We start from the raw sequence: 17,789 nt of genomic DNA on the forward strand, positions 1-17,789 counted from the left end.
CTCCCTTCCCCATGCTGTTGAAACCCTCCCGTCGCTCCTCAGGAGAGTGTTAGATAAAGCTCTTAAGAAACTTACAAAATTCTTAAGGGGTTGGACAGGCTAGATGCAGGAAGATTGTTCCCGGTGTTGGGGAAGTCCAGAACAAGGGGTCACAGTTTAAGGATAAGGGGGGAAGTCTTTTAGGACCGAGATGAGAACGTTTTTTCTTCACATAGAGAGTGGTGAATCTGTGGAATTCTCTGCCACAGAAGGTAGTTGAGGGCAGTTCATTGGCTATATTTAAGAGAGAGTTAGATGTGGCCCTTGTGGCTAAAGGGATCAGGGGGTATGGAGAGAAGGGCAGGTACGGGATACTGAGTTGGATGATCAGCCATGATCATATTGAATGGCGGTGCGTACAGGCTCGAAGAGCCGAATGGCCTACTCCTGCACCTGTTGTCTATTGTCAACCCCCCCCGCCCCCCCCGCCCACCCCTCCCGTTTACCCGGCTCCTGACCGGCGATGTCCCCGCTTCAGGCTCCAGGACGTGTTCCCGCTTGTGGGCAACGGGCGGACGGCGCAGAAGCAGGGGGCTGTTCCAGGCGCTGGGCCTGGCCGTTACCCTGGTCTTCGCCCCTGGTCGGAGGGGGTCATCGTAGGTAGGACACTCCCCCCCGTGCCCGTGTCCCCTTCCCCCTCTGTCCACCCCGCTCCCCCGTGACCCCCACCCCCTCCCCCCCCCGCCCCCCCCCACTCCCCCTCGTGTAGTCAGGGACATGTCAAACACACCCGCGTACCCCAAAGTCCCCCGGACCCTCGTGCACCCCCAGAAACGCCCTCACCCCCCTCGTGTACCCCACCGACCTGTCGAACACACATCCACGGACCCCCAAAGGCCCACGTGTGCAGTGTTCCGTCACCCCCACACCCACCCACCCACCCCCCCACCCCGCATACCCTGCACCCTCTCCCCCCCCACCCACCCACCCCACACACCCCACCTACCCTGCACCCTCTCCCCCCCACCCACCCACACCCCACCTACCCTGCACCCCTCTCCCCCCCCCCCACCCACCCACACCCCCACCTAACCTGCACCCTCTCCCCCCCCCACCCACCCACACCCCACCTACCCTGCACCCCTCTCCCCCCCCAACCACACCCACACCCCACCTGCCCCTGCACCCTCTCCCATCTCCCCACCCACCCGCCAACCCCCCCCCACCCCGCCATACCCCTGCACCCTCCCCCCACCCACCCGCCGCCCCATACCAGTCGCCGCCGTTAACCTCCCTCTTTCCTCAGGGTTCATCATGAAGCTTCCGTTCTGGGGGCCGCCCCCGGATAACGCACTGTTTCACCCGACCAACCGTACTGGGAGGTGAGTGGGTCAGTGGGGGGGGGGGGGGGGGGGGGGGCGAGCGGGGGAAGGGGGGGAGAGCGGGGGGAAGGGGAGAGCGGGGGAAGGGGAGTGCAGGGGGGGAGGGGGGTGGGGAGAGCAGGGGTGGGAGAGAGAGGAGGGGAGAGAGAGAGAGGGTGAGAGACGGCGGGTGGGGACGACGACACAGAGCGGGGGGAAGGGGGGGGATGGGGGGAGGGGAGGGGGGAGAGAGAGAGGGGGGGGAGAGAGGGGAGGGAGAGAGAGGGGAGGAGAGAGAGAGGGAGAGGGTGAGAGACGGCGGTGGGGGTGGGACGACACAGAGCGAGGGGAGGGGGGAGGGAGGAGGGGGGGGGGCTGTTGGAACCGGCGGACTGGGCCCCCGGGACACAGGTGACATCTCGCCGGTACCCACCCTGACCTTCGCCCCGCTCCCTCCCGCCCCACAGCTCCCAGAAGACGATGACTGTTACGGCGAGATGACGCCGGTCAGGGTGGAGGAAACGGAGAAGATGGCGTAACCTCCCGGTAATCTCCACGCCACAACACTAAGATGTGCATCCCAAGTTACTCACTAGCTTTTTTTAAAATCTTTTTATAAATGAAAATGTAACGCGAGTTTGTTCCACAGTGTCTGCCAAACGTGAATAAATCTCGTTCGTATTCCCTTCGCTGTTACTTTTATTTGATATTAAACCATAATATTGTGCGCACATGTTGTTTAAACAACTACGGAAAGGAGTAGATAACCTAGACAGTTAGAATGTGGAGGAAAGAACTGCAGATGTTGGTTTAAAGCGAAGATAGACACAGAGTGCTGGAGTAACTCAGCGGGTCAGGCAGCATCTGTGGAGAACATGGATAGGTGACGTTTCACAGAGTGCTGGAGTAACTCAGCGGGTCAGGCAGCATCTGTGGAGAGAAGGAATGTGTGACGTTTAGGGTCGAGGACCCACAGGGTCGAAATATCAAATAAATATCATTCTGAAGAAGGGTCTCGACCCGAAACCTCGCCCATTCCTTCTCTCCAGAGATGCTGCCTGTTATTCCAGCGTTTTTTGTGTTTACCTTCGTGGAAATATCAAAGACTAGAGGGCACAGGTTTAAGGCGAAAGGGGCATAGTTTAAAGGAGATGTATGGGGCACGTTTTTTTCTTACACGGAGGGTGGTGGGGTGCCTGGAATGAGCTGCCGGGGGGTGGTTGTGGAGGCAGAAAACAATTGGCGATCAAAAGGGTTTTGAGATTGGGACATGGATATGCAGGGAATGGAGGGATATGGATCACATGCACGTAGGGGAGATTAGTTTAACTTGGAAGAACGGTCTCGACCCGAGACGTCACCCATTCCTTCTCTCCAGAGATGCTGCCTGACCTGCTGAGTTACTCCAGCATTTTGTGAATAAATACCATGTTCTCCAGAGATATAAGAAAATAACTGCAGATGCTGGTACAAATCGATTTATTCACAAAATGCTGGAGTAACTCAGCAGGTCAGGCAGCATCTCGGGAGAGAAGGAATGGGTGACGTTTCGGGTCGAGACCCTTCTTCAGAGATACTGCCTGACCCGCTGTGTCACTCCCAGCACTTGGTCCGTTTGTGTCAAACAGCGCCTGCAGTTCCTTGTTTCTCCACTGAGATGCGCCAGCGGGTTGATTTGACTTCGATTTGTTGGTGGCGCCTGCCACCTGCTGGCGGCGCCGCCTCTCTGCAAGGCCGCTGGGGAGCCGGCGGTAATTCAGAGGGAGAGCCCTGGACCAAGGGTGTTTTGATCGTTTCTCTTTCCATAGATGCTGTTCTGTGTTAGAAACAATAGAACATAGAAAATAGGTGCAGGAGTAGGCCATTCGGCCCTTCGAGCCTGTACGCACCGCCATTCAATATGATCATGGCTGATCATTCAGCTCAGTATCCCGTACCTGCCTTCTCTCCATACCCCCTGATCCCTTTAGCCACAAGGGCCACATCTAACTCCCTCTTAAATATAGCCAATGAACTGGCCTCAACTACCTTCTGTGGCAGAGAATTCCACAGACTCACCACTCTCTGTGTGAAGAAATGTTTTTCTCATCTCGGTCCTAAAAGACTTCCCCCTCATCCTTAAGCTGTGACCCCTGGTTCAGGACTCCCCCCAACATCGGGAACAATCTTCCCGCATCCCATGTTCCATGTTCCATGTTCCATGTTCCATGTTCTATGTTCCATGATCTATGTTCCATGTTCTATGTTCCATGTTCCGTATTCCATGTTCCGTGTTCCGTGTTCTATGTTCCATGTTCCACGTTCCGTGTTCTATGTTCCATGTTCCGTGTTCTCTATCTTCTGTGTTCTGTGTTCTACTGTGTCCTGCGTTCTATGTTCCATGTTCTGTGTTCTATGTTCCGTGTTCCATGTTCTATGTTCGTGAGCTGTGCTCTATGTTCCCGCGTTCTACGTTCCGTGATCTGTGTTCTACGTTCCGTTGTTCTATGTTCTATGGTCCATATTCCATGTTCTGTTCTATGTGGGCTGGGCCCGGCCAAGCGTTCATTGCCATGCTCTAACAGCCCAGGAAGAGGGCGGCGATGAGCCGCTGTGCAGGTCGTTAGGGGAGAGAGTTGCAAGGATCGAGACCCCGGTTGGGTTTGCCAATGGTGGGTGGTGGTGCCCCTTGTTGCTGTGGGTGTGGTGGGTTTGGGAGAGGGCTGGGCGAGTAACCGCGGTACGTTCTGTACACGGTGCCCACTGCCCCCGGTGCTGGAGGGAGGGGATGGGGAGATTTTCCAGCCACTTTTTCTTCCAAAAATAAACTTTATTCAGAATTTCTACAAAACAAAAACCGTTGCAAAAAAACTCTTCATAGATTCTCTGTGTCTTTACACTCAATAGTATCATACTCCATAAGACATAGGAGTAGAATTAGGCCATTCGGCCCATCTAGTCTATTCCGTCATTCAATCACAGCTGATGTATCTATCCCTCTCAACCCCACACTCCTGCCTTTCCCCCCGTAACCTTTGACGCCCTTACAAATCAAGAACATGGCAGTCGCTGCCCTTTGGAATTTGCCTCCAAGTTACTCACTAGATTCAAATTCGAACTCGCCTCCTATCCCCGTGTTACAGGCTCGAGGGGCTGAATGGCCAGTCCCTGTCCCAGTTAAGTCCACGCTGACCCCGGTCACCCTCATCCCATTAGCCGGCGGTAATCCTTGTCAGGCCACTGGATGTGCCGTCATCCGATGCTCCTCTCACTGTGTGTGAGAGAGAGTGTCAGTCCCCGGATTACTGAGCCAAGAATCCTTCGCACAAAAGCTGCTTATTCCTGCCGACTAGCAGGGTTTAGCAGGGCAGGGCAGCTTAGCACAGACTGCCTCCATGCTGGAGGCTCAGGTACAGCAGGATTCAGAAATCGGAGGTGCAAAAGGACTTGGGAGTGCTGGTGCTGGATTCCCCAAATGGTCAATTTGAAGCTTGAAATCGGTAGTAAGGAAAGCAAATGCAACATTAGCATTTGTATAAAGAGAGGACAAGTATATAAAATCAGGGGGTGTAATGTTGAGGCATTATAAGACACCGGTCAGACCACATTTGGAGTATTGTGAGCTCTTTTGGGCCCCATATCTGAGGAAGGATGTGCTGGCTCTGGAGAGGGTCCAGAGGAGGTTTACGAGAATGATCCCAGGAATGAGTGGGTTAACATATGATGAGTGTTTTGGAGGCACTGGGCCTGTACTCGCTGGAGTTTAGAAGGATGAGGGGAGGGGGTGGGGGGCTTATTGAAACTTACAGAAGAGTGAAAGGCCTGGATAGAAGTGGGTGTGGAGAGGATGTTTCCACTGGTGGGAGAGTCTAGGACCAGAGGGCACAGCCCTCAGAATTAAAGGACGTAACGGTTAGAAAGGAGACGAGGAGGAATCTCTTTAGCCAGAGGGTGGTGAATCTGTAGAATTCATTGCCATGGACAGGTGTGGAGGCAAAGTTATTGGTTTATTTTTAAGCAGAGAATGACTTCAGATAGCTCCTCAGTCCCTCTCTATCCCCCTCCCCCTTCCCAGTTCTCCCACTATAGACAATAGACATTAGGTGCAGGAGGAGGCCCTGTCGGCCCTTCGAGCCAGCACCACCATTCAATGTGATCATGGCTCCTGACCATTCTCAATCAGTACCCCCGTTCCTGCCTTCTCCCCCATACCCGCTGACTTCCGCTATCATTAAGAGCTCTATCCAGCTCTCTCTTGAATGCATTCAGAGAATTGGCCTCTCACTGCCTTCTGAGGCAGAGAATTCCACAGCTTTACAACTCACTGACTGAAAATGCTTTTCCTCATCTCCGTTCTAAATGGCCGACCCCTTATTCTTAAACTGTGGCCCCTTGTTCTGGACTCCCCCAACATTAAGAACATGGTTCCTGCCTCTAATGTGTCCAACCCCCTTAATAATCTTATATGTTTTAATAAGATCCCCTCTCATCCTTCTAAATTCCAGTGTATACAAGCCCTAGTCGCTCCAGTCTTTCAACATATGACAGTCCCCGCCATTCCGGGAATTAACCTAGTAAACCTACGCTGCACGCCCCTCAATAGCAAGAATATCCTTCCTCAAATTTGGAGACCAAAACTGCACACAGTACTTCCAGGTGCGGTCTCACTAGGGCCCTGTACAACTGCAGAAGGACCTCTTTGCTCCTATACTCAACTCCTCTTGTTATGAAGGCAAACATTCCATTGGCTTTCTTCACTGCCCTGCTGTACCTGCAATGCTCCCTTTCAGTGACTGATGCACTTGGACACCCAGATCTCGTTGTTCGTCCCCTTTTCCTAATTTGACACCATTCAGATAATAACATCCTATTTTTTGTCCCGCCCCCTCTCTCCTGACATCAGCATCTCAGGAGAGAAGGAAATGGGTGACGTTTCGGGTCGAGACCCTCTTCTTCCAAAGTTAAAACTAATCTCCCCTACCTGCATGTGATCCATATCCCTCCATCCCCTGCATATCCAATGTCCCCAATCTCAAAACCCTTATTGATCGCCATTGTTTCTGCCTCCACAACCACCCCCGGCAGCTCATTCCAGGCACCCACCACCCTCCGTGGAAGAAGAAAAAACGTTGCCCCACACATCTCCTTTAAACTTTTCCCCTTTCGCCTTAAACCTGTGCCCTCTAGTCTTTGATATTTCCACGAAGGTAAACACAAAAAAACGCTGGAATAACAGGCAGCATCTCTGGAGAGAAGGAATGGGCGAGGTTTGGGGTCGAGACCCTTCTTCAGACTGATATTTATTTTGATATTTCCACCCTGTGGGGTCTCGACCCTAAACGTCTCCCCATTCCTTCTCTCCAGAGATGCTGCCTGTCCCGCTGAGTTAATCCAGCATTTTGTGTCCACCTTCGTCTTGAACCAACATCTGCAGTTATCTTCCTAGTTGACAGGGTCTTGATTAGTGAGGGGCATCACGGGGTAGAAGGCAGGAGGAGTGTGGCCGCCTGACCCACTGAGTTACTCCAGCATTTTCGTGTTTTAAACCAACATCTGCAGTTCCAACATCTGCAGTTCCAACATCTGCAGTTCCAACATCTTGCAATTCCAACATCTGCAGTTCCTTCCTACAACCTTGACATTTCCTCAGTGGGAAAGAGGTTCTGAGTGTCTTCCCTGTCTCATAAAACTTGTCTTTACCCGTGCACTGCTGTCCCCTTTAGGAGTTTAAGGCTGGGTATTGAGATTAAGTGGGAAAGATGCATCTTTGGCCGGGTGCTGGAAGGGGAGCATGTTTGCCCGGGAGGAGGAGCATGTTTGCCGGGGCGGGCGGCGTGCACCCCACCTCCTGCCTGCCCGCCCGGGCCCCTGCGGCCCTCAGGGCCGGGACTGACGTCCGCTTCCCCCCACCCCCCTCTCCTCAACCCCGCCATTTGCCGTCACTTCCGGCGCTTCCCGCCCCCCTTCCCTCCGCCGCCGGGAAAGAGTCCGCGACCTCGTCCCCTCGTCCCCCAGGAACAGAGGGCGGCCGCCGTCCCCGGAGACGCCGCTTTGGGATCAGCGACCGACGGCGGGCGCTGGCAGCCGCCGGCCCGGGGACGCGGAGAGGGGCGGTTGTGGCCACTCTGAGGGGGGGGGGGGGGGGGGCTGATCACCCCCGGGGGGTGGTGGCGGAGGGATACAGCGCGGTGCAACCTAACCTGATGGTCGCCGTTGTCCCGCCTTCCCTGTTCCTCCCATTGGCCGAGAGGCGCGGATCAGGGCGGTGGTTGGGTCGGCGCGCGCTGTCCGTCGTCGGGAGGGGGGGGGGGGCGGGGCGACGGATCCAGCAAGTTGGGCTGCGCCGGCTGGTCTCTCCTTGTTTTCTGTCCGAGGCCGGAGACGAGAAGCGGCGGCGGGAGGAGGAGGAGCAGCGGCGGCCCGGGGGGCGGCGACAGGACGACGGGGCAGCAGCGGATAGGTCAGTGCCGGGGGCCCCGGGCTGTGGATCGTGGGCCGGGGGAGGGGAGGAGGGGGGAGGGGAGAGGCCCCGCGGTTACGGACATGATCGCCCCCGCATTACGGAAATGTCAACCCCTTTCACCCTACATTCACCCTCCCCCCATCACCCACCCAACCCCCCCATCCCCCACACACCCCCCACCCACTCTGCCCCTCCCCCCCCCCCACTCTGCCCCTCCCCCCCCCACCCTCCCCCACCCAACCAACCCTCCCCCACCCCCACCCACCATCCCCCACACCCCCCCCCCCAATCCCCCACACCCCCACCCCACTCTGCCCCTCCCCCCCCACCATCCCCCCACACACACCCCCAACCCCCCCCCATCCCCACACCCCCACCCACCCACTCTGCCCCTCCCCCCCCCACCATCCCCCCACACACCACCCCCAACCCCCCCATCCCCACACCCCCCACCCACTCTGCCCCTCCCCCCACCCAACCAACCCCTCCCCCAACCAACCCCCACCCCATCCCCCCACACCCCCACCCACTCTGCCCCTCCCCCCCCACCATCCCCCACACACACCCCCAACCCCCCCATCCCCACACCCCCACCCACTCTGCCCCAACCAACCCCACCCCATCCCCCACACACGCACCCCACTCTGCCCCAACCAACCCCACCCCATCCCCCACACACCCACCCCACTCTGCCCCCTCCCCCCAATCATCCTGCATTCTGTTGCCCGCCCCCTGATCTGCCCCACCCCCCCCGTGTCACCCACCTACCCACCCCTCAAGCACACCTTGCCCCCCCCTTCCCCCCCCTCCTGTGTCACCCCACTCCCTCCTGTGTCAACCCCCCTCCTGTTGTCACCCCCCATTCCCCACCCCCTCATGTGTCACCCATCCACACACCCCTCAGGCACATCTTACCCCCTCCCCACCCAAGCCGCTGTCACCCACTCCCTCCTGTGTCACCCACTCCCTCCTGTGTCACCCCCCTCCCCCCTGTGTCACCCCCCCCCCTGTGTCACCCCCCTCCTGTGTCACCCACCCCCTCCCCCCTGTGTCACCCATCCACCCCTCAGGCATACCTTGCCCCCCCCCTTCCCCCACCCCCTCCTTTGTCACCCATCCACCCACCCTTCAGGCACATCTTACCACCTCCACCCCCCCCCTCCTGTGTCACCCATTCCCTCTCCTGTGTCACCCATTCCCTCCTGTGTCACCCCCCTCCTGTGTCACCCACTCCCCCCCTGTGTCACCCACCCCCCCCCACCCTGTGTCACCCCCCCTCCTGTGTCACCCACTCCCCCTGTGTTACCCACTCCCCCCTGTGTCACCCCACTTCCCTCCTGTGTCACCCCCTCCCTCCTGTGTCACCCCCCCTCCTGTGTCACCCCACCCCCTCCTGTGTCACCCACTCCCCCTGTGTCACCCCCCCCCCCCCCGTGTCACCCACCCCCTCCTGTGTCACCCACTCCCTCCTGTGTCACCCACCTCCCTCCTGTGTCACCCACTCCCTCCTGTGTCACCCACCCCCCCCCTCCTGTGTCACCCACCTACCCACCCCTCAGGCACATCTTACCCCCTCCCCTCCCAAGCCGCCGTCACTGGTGCATTGCCATCTGGTGCCTAGTGAACCCATGTGCCATTTTTGCCCCCCTGTTCCTGCCCTGTTCCCCACCCCTCTCCCCTCTTGCCCGTTACTGCCCGCCGGACATCTGTTCCGTTCAAACCCCTCGGCACAAAACTGTCACTTCACCTGTGCCCACCCTCCTCCCTGCTGTCTGAACGAGGGTCTCCAGTCCGAAACGCCACCTATTCCCTTTTCTCCAGAGATAGACAGAGAATTGCTGGAGTAACTCCGTGGGTCAGGAAGGATCTCTGGGGAAAAGAAATGGGTGACGTTTCGGGTCGAGACCCTTCAGATTTTTCTCCAGAGATGCTGCCTGACCCGCTGAGTTACTCTCCAGCTTTTTGTGTCCATCCCTCCTCTCCCTGCACCCCTGTTCCTCCCCTCTCTCCCCTCCCCTCTGTATTCCGTCATTCCACTGCCTCTCCCTCACATCTCAGTCGCCCTCAGGCACTGGGCCTGTGCCCTGCCTTGTGGTGACCTCTGGTCTTCCTGCATTACCTAGTGTCCGCTGTGTGACCTTCTCTGATCCTTCTTGTCCAGTCAGTGCCTCAGGTGCTTGATGCCTCTGCCATTCACACCAGCCCTCTCCCGTCACACGTTAAACGCTCCTAGGGACCTGTACAGTAATCTGTGCTTGGTTCTCCACCTTACCTGAATGATCCTTCTGATCTACCTTCTACCGAGTGGCTGCTGTGACTGCCAGTGTCTCAGAGGGACTGGATTTCGTGAGGTAGCAGGAATGCGGCCAATTGGCCCATCGTCGATCTGGCAGACCTCTACCCCATTCCTCTAATTCCTTTCACCACCTCCCCACAATTTTCCTTTTCGTTCCATTCCCTTCCCTTCCACATGTCCCCCATTCCTTATCTCCAGAGATGCTGCCTGACCCACTGAGTTACTCCAGCATTTTGTGTCTACCTTCGAAGAAAACCTGTGAATGTTTTTTAACTGGGTAGGGCGGAACAGCAATCACTGGTTACACCAAAGACAGACACAGAGTGCTGGAGTAACTCAGCGGATCAGGCAGCGTCTGTGGAGAACATGGATAGGTGATGTTTCACAGAGTGCTGGAGTAACTCAGCGGATCAGGCAGCGTCTGTGGAGAACATGGATAGGTGACGTTTCACAGAGTGCTGGAGTAACTCAGCGGATCAGGCAGCGTCTGTGGAGAACATGGATAGGTGACCTTTAACAGAGTGCTGGAGTAACTCAGCGGGTCAGGCAGCGTCTGTGGAGAACATGGATAGGTGACGTTTCACAGAGTGCTGGAGTAACTCAGCGGGTCAGGCAGCATCTGTGGAGAACATGGATAGGTGACCTTTAACAGAGTGCTGGAGTAACTCAGCGGGTCAGGCAGCATCTCTGGAGAACATGGATAGGTGACAATTCACAGAGTGCTGGAGTAACTCAGCGGGTCAGGCAGCATCTGTGGAGAACATGGATAGGTGACGATTCACAGAGTGCTGGAGTAACTCAGCGGGTCAGGCAGCATCTCTGGAGAACATGGATAGGGGACATTTTGGGTTGTCATTTTGGTTGGGTCTCGACCTGAAACGTCACCTATTCCTTTTCTCCCGGGGTGCTGCCTGACCCATTAAGTTCCTCCAGCATTTTGTGCCTGTGCTCTAATATTTATAAAATCTGCGTTTGTTCTCCTGACAGTGATTTTAAACGTGTACTTTAGCCCCTGCGTCTCCTGCCTCTGGAGACAGTCTGACCTTCTTCATGTTACCAATCCCCTTCATGATTTTGTGCTTCATTCACTGCGATGATGACTGAGGTTGATCGGGAACGTGATGAGGTTTGATATCTCGCTGTTTCCGTACATGTTAAGGGTAGCGTGGTGTGCTTGGAGATAAATCTTGTTCTGTGGCTTTTAATCCCACTGCCTGGCTGAGATTTGAAGTCGGGGGTTTGCGATATTTGCTCTTGCGTTTGTTCGAGAGGGCTTGGAGCCAGTTTCTCTCAGCCCTGCCCACTGCACTAACATGTCTAGGAAAGAACGGCAGATGCTGGGTTAAATCGAAGATAGACACAAACTGCTGTGGTAACTCAGCGGGACAGGCAGCATCTCTGGAGAGAAGGAATGGGTGACGTTTCAGGTCAATGGACAATAGGTGCAGGAGTCGGCCCTTCGACCCATCACCGCCATTCAATGTGATCATGGCTGATCATGCACAATCAGTACCCCGTTCCTGCCCTCTCCCCATGCCCCCTGACTACACTATCATTAAGAGCTCTATCTAACTCTCTCTTGAAAGCATCCAAAGAATTGGCCTCCACTGCCTTCCGAGGCAGATAATTCCACAGATTCACAACTCTCTGAGCGAATTTATTTTTCCTCTTCTCTGTTCTAAATGGCCGACCCCTTATTCTTAAAACTGGCCCCTGGTTCTGGACTCCCCCAACATTGGGAACATGTTTCCTGCCTCTTGCGTGTCCAAACTCTTAATGATCTTATATGTTTCAATAAGATCCCCTCTCATTCTTCTAAATTCCAGTGTATACAAGCCCAGTCGCTCCAGTCTTTCAACATACGACAGTCCCGCCATTCCGGGAATTAATTGTGGTGATGACCCTTCTGTCCAGAGATGCTGCCTGTCCCCCCGAGTTACAGCAGCATGTTTGAGTCTACCTACGCACTAAAAACCCTGACTCTTTCACTGACTGGTTGGGGAGAGATGTACGTTGTGCCATCACACGTTATAGGAGTAGAATTAGGCCATTCAGCCCATCGAGACTACTCCGCCATTCAATCATGGCTGATCTATCTCTCCCTCCTAACCCCCTTCTCCCCATAACCCCTGACACCCGCACTAATCAAGAATCGATCTACCTCTGCCTTAAAAACATCCACAGAATTGCTCCCACATCCCAAAGACGGATTGGGAGATTGATTGGCCGCTGTCAGTTGTTCCCTGTGTGGATGGGAATGGTTACCTCTAATGGGAAAGGTGATGAGAATGTAGGGAGAATAAACAGTGGAGTTTATTTAGGATTAGTGTAATTGGCCGCTCAATGTTTGGCACAGACTCGGTGAGCTGCAGATGAGATATCCATGCTGAATATCTCTATAACTCTATCATTCTGCACTGATGATTTAAACCTGTTTCTCAGGGGCTTCTGTCACCTTGCATCCTGCCTATATATAGCTCGGCTCACATTCTTGCACTGACCCCGGCACGAAAGATATCTGTGCTGATGTTAATCCAGCTTCCTCACACTGTCAAGGATAGGAGAGGTTTTTGATTGGTGCGGGTGTCGGGAGTTATGGGGAGAAGGCAGGAGAATGGGGTTAGGAGGGAGAGATAGATCAGCCATGATTGAATGGTGGAGTAGACTTGATGGGCCGAGTGGCCTAATTCTACTGATATCCCATATGACCTTGCACAAAGTGCTGGAGTAACTCAGAGGGTCAGGCAGCATCTGTGGAGAACATGGATAGGTGACGTTTCACAGAGTGCTGGAGTAACTCAGCGGGTCAGGCAGCATGTCAGGAGAACCTGGATGGGTGACGTTTCGGGTCGGGACTCTTATTGATTGGGTTTGGAAGAAGGGTCCCAACCCGAATAGTCACCTATTCATGTTCTCCTGAGATGCTGCCTGACCCGCTGAGTTACTCCAGCACTGTGTGAAACGTCACCTATCCATGTTCTGCACAGATGCTACCTGACCCGCTGAGTTACTCCAGCACTGTGTGAAACGTCACCTATCCATGTTCTCCACAGATGCTGCCTGACCCGCTGAGTTACTCCAGCACTTTGTATCTTCTCTTGTAAAATAACATCTGCAGTTCCTTGTTTCTGCATTTCCTCTCAGTCATTCAATTCCTCCTCCTCAGTAACTGGTGAAATTGGTTGTTCTTCAGTGGCCTGCGGGGATCGGGGATGAGACTAATGTTCAGAGCAATCAGCTTGCTTCATTCAGTATGTTCAATAACTCACTCCTTGCAAGCGCATTTTGCTCATCTGCCTGCCTCCCCTTTGTCCAATAACACAAACGGCCCTCTCCCTAGTCGGTGTGAGGCTGGTGTTGTTTAGTTTTATGTAAGAAGGAACTGCAGATGCTGGTTTAAACCAAAGATAGACACAAAAAGCTGGAGTAACTCAGCGGCACAGGCAGCATCTCTGGAGAGAAGGAATGGGTGACGTTTCGGCTCGATGAAGGGTCTCGACCTGAAACATCACCCATTTCTTCTCTCCAGAGATGCTGCCTGTCCTGCTGAGTTACTCCAGCTTTTTGTGTCTATCTATTGTGTTGTTTAGTTTAGAGACTCAGCACGGAAACAGGCCCTTCGGCCCAGCGAGTCCGTACCGACCAGCGATCCCCGCACACTAACACTATCCTACACACACTAGCGACAATTTTATATTTATACCAAGCCGATTAACCTACAAACCTGCACGACTTTGAAGTGTGGGAGGAAACCGAAGATCTGGGAGAAAAACCACGCAGGTCTCGGGGAGAACGTGCAAACTCCGTGCAGACAGCACCCGTAGTCGGGATGGAACCCGGGTCTCCGGCGTTGCGTTCGCTGTAAGGCAGCAACCCTGCGCCGCCCACAAAACTACTGAAAGCTCGGATTGAACCAGGCACCTTGAGATCTTCAGCCTAACATTCTTCCAGCTGAGCGAGCTCGTCTTGAGGAAGGATATTCTTGCTATTGAGGGCGTGCAGCGTAGGTTTACTAGGTTAATTCCCGGAATGGCGGGACTATCATATGTTGAAAGACTGGAGCGACTAGGATTGTATACACTGGAATTTAGAAGGATGAGAGGAGATCTTATCGAAACGTGTAAGATTATTAAGGGGTTGGACACGTTAGAGGCAGGAAACATGTTCCCAATGTTGGGGGAGTCCAGAACCAGGGGCCACAGTTTAAGAATAAGGGGTAGGCTATTTAGAACTGAGATGAGGAAAAACTTTTTCAGTCAGAGAGTTGTGAATCTGTGGAATTCTCTGCCTCAGAAGGCAGTGGAGGCCAATTATCTGAATGCATTCAAGAGAGAGCTAGATAGAGCTCTTAACGATAGCGGAGTCAGGGGGTATGGGGAAAAGGCAGGAACGGGGTACTGATTGAGAATGATCAGCCATGATCACATTGAATGGCGGTGCTGGCTTGAAGGACCGAATGGCCTCCTCCTGCACCTATTGTCTATTGTCACGTGTAATGAGATGCAGTGGATAATTTAATTTTGTGTGTTATCAAATTAAATCTTACCAAACATAAAATAGAGAATACAGATTATAGGGTAGAAATAGGGAAATGGTTTACCAAAAAACAAGATACAAAGTGCTGGAGTAACTCAGCGGGTCAGGCAACCTATCTGGAGATAACAGTCACCATGTTCTCCAGAGATGCTGCCGGACCCGCTGAGTTACTCCAGCACTCTGTGAAACGCCACCTATCCATGTTCTCCACAGATGCTGCCTGACCCGCTGAGTTACTCCAGCACTCTGTGAAACGTCACCTATCCATGTTTCTCCAGAGATGCTGCCTGACCCGCTGAGTTACTCCAGCACTGTGAAACGTCACCTATCCATGTTCTCCACAGATGCTGCCTGACCCGCTGAGTTACTCCAGCAATCTGTGGCAGAGTATAGTGTCACAGCTACAGAGAAAGTGCAGATAAGGCACGGTGGCACAGCGGGTAGAGCTGCTGCCTCACAGCGCCAGAGACCCGGGTTCAATCCTGGCTATGGGTGCAGTCTGTACGGAGTTTGTACGTTCTCTCCGTGACCGCGTGAGTTTTCTCAGAGATCTTCGGTTTCCTCCCACACTCCAAAGACGGTGTGGAGTTTCTCCGGGTGCTCCGGTCTCCTATATTCCAAAGACGTACAGTTTTGTGGGTAAATCGTCCCTCGTGTGTAGGATTGTGCTTGTGTGGGGGATGATCGCTGGCCGATGCAGACTCAGTGGGCCACGCTGAGCCTGTAAAGTCTAAAGAGAGGTTATTAGGAGCAGCTGGAGAGGATTGAAGAGGGGTTTGCTTTCTGGAGGTCTGAGCCCAGGCAGCTGAAGGTGCAGCTGTTGAAAGCACAGAGACCAGTGCTGGCGATAACAGAGAGATGCGAGACTGTGCAGGCATGAGGCAGGCTGGGGCTGTACATGGTGGAGGTCTGGACACTGAGGTGAGGTTTGCACCCAATATACAGAAGGCTTTTTCCTCGCAGGTTTTCATCAGGGAACTGAGAACGTAACGTGCAGGAAGGATCGGCAGACTCTGGTTTAGACCAAAGATAGACACAAAAAAAGCTGGTGTAACTCAGAGGGTCAGAGAGTATCTCTGGAGAAAAGGAATAGGTGACATTTTGGGTTGAGACCCTTCTTCAAGTTAGGAACAGGGGACGTACAACGAGATCTGGGTGTCCTAGTGCATCAGTCACTGAAAGGAAGCATGCAGGTACAGCAGGCAGTGAAGAAAGCCAATGGAATGTTGGCCTTCATAACAAGACGAGTTGAGTATAGGAGCAAAGAGGTCCTTCTGCAGTTGTACAGGGCCCTAGTGAGACCGCACCTGGAGTACTGTGTGCAGTTTTGGTCTCCAAATTTGAGGAAGGATATTCTTGCTATTGAGGGTGTGCAGCGTAGGTTTACTAGGTTAATTCCCGGAATGGCGGGACTTTCATATGTTGAAAGACTGGAGCGACTAGGCTTGTATACACTGGAATTTAGAAGGATGAGAGGAGATCTTATCGAAACGTGTAAGATTATTAAGGGGTTGGACACGTTAGAGGCAGGAAACATGTTCCCAATGTTGGGGGAGTCCAGAACAAGGGGCCACAGTTTATGAATAAGGGGTAGGCCATTTAGAACTGAGATGAGGAAAAACTTTTTCAGTCAGAGTTGTGAATCTGTGGAATTCTCTGCCTCAGAAGGCAGTGGAGGCCAATTTTCAGAATGCATTCAAGAGAGAGCTAGATAGAGCTCTTAACGATAGCGGAGTCAGGGGGTATGGGGAGAAGGCAGGACCGGGGTACTGATTGTGGATGATCAGCCATGATCACATTGAATGGCGGTGCTGGCTCGAAGGGCCGAATGGCCTCCTCCTGCACCTATTGTCTATTGTCTATTCAGACTGAGAGTCGGGGGAGAGTGAAGCGAGAGATATGGAAAGTACAGAGAACAAATTAATGAAATATATGCAAAAATAATTCCTGTGATTTGCCCTCAGGTGTCACAGAATGGAGGGTTAGTTTATAGATACAGCTTGGGCACGGGGGAGGCCCTTTGTCCCATCGATTCCTTGCCGACCATCAGCCACCCATTCATAGTAGTTTAATTTATAGTTATCACGTATACCGAAGTTCAGCGAAAAGCTTTTGTTGCGTGCTATCCAGTCAAAGAAAAGGCATGATCACAATACAGGCACAGTTTGTGTACGACATGGAGTGCAAGATATAACGTTGAAGTGTGCTAACGTCTGATTAAAGGCTGTTTAAATGTCTCCAATGAGGTGGATGGGAGGTCAGGACCATTCTCTAGTTGGTGATGAGGAAAAACTTTTTCAGTCAGAGAGTTGTAAATCTGTGGAATTCTCTGCCTCAGAAGGCAGTGGAGGCCAATTCTCTGAATGCATTCAAGAGAGAGTTAGATAGAGCTCTTAAGGATAGCGGAGGCAGGGGAGAAGGCAGGAACGGGGTACTGATTGAGAATGATCAGCCATGATCACATTGAATGGCGGTGCTGGCTCGAAGGGCCGAATGGCCTCCTCCTGCACCTGTTGTCTATTCAGTTGCCTGATAACAGCCGGGAAGAAACTGCCCCTGAATCTGGAGGTGTGCGTCCCCACACTTCTGTACCCCTTGCTCGACGGGAGAGGGGAGACGAGGGGGTGACCGGGGGTGAGACTAGTCCTTGGTTGGGCTGCTGGCCTTGCATTAGAGGGAGTGACCGGGGGTGAGACTAGTCCTTGGTTGGGCTGCTGACCTTGCATTAGAGGGAGTGACCGGGGGGTGAGACTGGTCCTTGATTGTACATCCCTGCACACTAGGGACAAATTTACGGCAGCCATTTAATCTACAAACCCACATGTCTTTGTGACGTTGCCATATTTTGAGTGCTCCTGTTTCTTCCCACACCCCAAAGATGTACAGGTTTGTAGATTAATTGACTTTGGTTAAAGAAAATAATGAAATGTCCCCAGTTTGTCGGATCATGCTCGTGATCGTGTACGCGGTGATCGCAGGTCGGCACGGACTCGGTTGACCGAAGGGTCTGTTTCAATGCTAAAGGCTAAAGTGTAATGTGAATATTAGTGCAGATTACTGCTTACACAGTATTTATCCTATTTTCTTTTGAACGTTCCTCATGAGTCAACTTTCACCGCCTCTTTGGGCAATTCCAATGACCACAGCCTTGTGCATTTATATATAGACTTTCTTC

General features: G+C 53.6%; 1 long non-coding RNA gene across 1 annotated transcript; it reads left to right on the plus strand.

The window, feature by feature from the left end:
• The first annotated feature begins 1,283 nt into the window (after window positions 1-1,283).
• Window positions 1,284-2,025, plus strand: LOC144612415 (uncharacterized). Its single transcript, XR_013549667.1, has 2 exons — window positions 1,284-1,361; window positions 1,808-2,025. It is a non-coding gene; the product is annotated as an uncharacterized LOC144612415 (long non-coding RNA).
• Window positions 2,026-17,789: the final 15,764 nt, after the last annotated feature.

The sequence above is a fragment of the Rhinoraja longicauda genome, chromosome 44 (assembly GCF_053455715.1).
Source record: "Rhinoraja longicauda isolate Sanriku21f chromosome 44, sRhiLon1.1, whole genome shotgun sequence".
In the NCBI taxonomy this organism is placed as follows: Eukaryota; Metazoa; Chordata; class Chondrichthyes; order Rajiformes; family Arhynchobatidae; genus Rhinoraja; species Rhinoraja longicauda.